The sequence below is a fragment of the Acartia tonsa genome, chromosome 15 (genome assembly GCF_053477335.1).
Source record: "Acartia tonsa isolate MP-2025a chromosome 15, ASM5347733v1, whole genome shotgun sequence".
In the NCBI taxonomy this organism is placed as follows: Eukaryota; Metazoa; Arthropoda; class Copepoda; order Calanoida; family Acartiidae; genus Acartia; species Acartia tonsa.
Window position 1 is genome coordinate 24247928 of NC_137274.1, and position 1954 is coordinate 24249881.

General features: G+C 33.1%; 1 long non-coding RNA gene across 1 annotated transcript; it reads left to right on the forward strand.

The window, feature by feature from the left end:
• The first annotated feature begins 1342 nt into the window (after positions 1–1342).
• Positions 1343–1694, forward strand: LOC145307147 (uncharacterized). The gene is made up of 2 exons (XR_013875316.1): positions 1343–1475; positions 1517–1694. It is a non-coding gene; the product is annotated as an uncharacterized LOC145307147 (long non-coding RNA).
• Positions 1695–1954: the final 260 nt, after the last annotated feature.

Below are 1954 nucleotides of genomic sequence, written 5' to 3' on the forward strand. Positions count from 1 at the left end.
TTTTAATGAAATTGCTGAATATAAAAATAAAATCCATACAGTTTTTTTATATATAATATTTTACAAAATATAACTAAAAGCATAAAATTAAAATTAATTTTTTTTTTACAATAAACTTTGGTTGTTAGTAGACTTAGTTAATATTCTATTAAGTTTTTGGGTTAAGTGCAGTTCACGGTAATATATTACTGGTAATGAATATTTCCAAAAATCTGTCAATTTTAAAATCTGCTAACGGCCAAACGGTGGAATATGCTTGCACAGAATTATAATCGACAAGAAAAAGCCTAACACAGTTAATTCGCAGTGTACATAAATGCGCGAAAAAGACTTATTTTACGCGTTTTTTTTCTTCATTGGATCTTGGCTATACTAGATTATTTGCAGGCCTTCTAATGCCGCTTAACACAGTGTGCGGGCATGCCATGTACATTCAGTCGTTTGGCAGCTAGCAGCATTAAAAATTCATAGATATTCGTTACCAGAAATATTTTACCATGAACTGCAGTAGCTCCAAGTTTTTATATCATAGCGACCGTTGGGTAATATGTATTACCCCAAACCACGGGTTTATAATAAATATATATTATCAGAATGTAAAAATTATTATTCTTTAAGACTTCTATGTTAATCATTTAAAAAAAATTCGCATTTTTCTTTTACATTACATGATTCTAATATCTTAAGAAAACTATCTATTTGCTATTTGTTAATTAAAAAAAGGGGGGGGGGTATTACAATAGCTTTAAAAACTTATTGCCCCCGAATTCTAAATGTTTTAAACATCCCTACAAAATACTAAGCGAAGGGGGGGGGGGCGGATAACACCCCCCCCACATTATTTTTAAGCACAAATATATATATTAGGTTAGGTATATAAAATTAAAATGTATAAAAATATGGTAAAGTGGTAGGTTAATTATAAATTAATAATATATAAATTAGAAAAAATATAGGTTTAGTAAAAATGTTAGGTAATAACTTAAAAATTCATAAAATTAAAAATTATAAAACTTTTTTTTCATTAATTTGTTATACTAATAATTATATTGTTTTATTTATATGAATTGAATAAATGTGTAAAAATTAGCTCCTTTTGCATAAAAACAGGTCTTTACAGCTGCCAAACAGCCACCAGCCAGCCGCCAAATTAAAGTTGTTTTGCAGCCTAAATATTTTTTCTGAGGGGGATGGGGTGTGCTTGCAGAGAGAGAGAGAGAAGAGAGAGAGAAAGAAAGAGCTAGAGAGAGAAAGGGAAAAGACAAATTTTAGAGAAAGAGAGAAAGATAGAAAGTAAGACGTAGGTACATAGAGAGAGAGAGAGAGAGAGAGAGAGAGAGAGAGAGAGAGAGAGATAGAATGAGAGGGAGAGAGAGAAGGGTGGGAGGGAAAGTGCTCTAGAGAGAGAAAGAGAAAGCGAGAGAAAAAAGATATAAATTTTAGAGAAAGAGCTAAAGATAGAAAGAAAGACGTAGGTACATAAATTTTAGAGAAAGAGCTAGAAATGAAAATGTAGGTACATAGGGAGAGGGAAAGAAAGCGAGAGAGAAAGAGAGAGAGAAAGAAAGTTCTTAATATTGATAGCATCCATAACGACTAGTTGATGGCTGGCCAAGAAAGGTGCCAAGCCCCGAGATAGATAAAGAAAGAGTTAGAGAGAGATAGACAAAAAGAAAAAACTTGAGAGAGAGAAAGAGGGAAGGAGAGATATAAAGATAGAGAGAGAGAAAGAGGGAAGGAGAGATATAAAGTTAGAGAGAGAGAAAGAGGGAAGGAGAGATATAAAGATAGAGAGAGAGAAAGAGGGAAGGAGAGATATAAAGTTAGAGAGAGAGAAAGAGGGAAGGAGAGATATAAAGTTAGAGAGAGAAAGAAACAAAAGGTTCTTTATATTGATAGTGACTGGTTGACAGCTGCCGAGCCCTGCAGACTGGTTGATAGCTGCCGAGCCCTG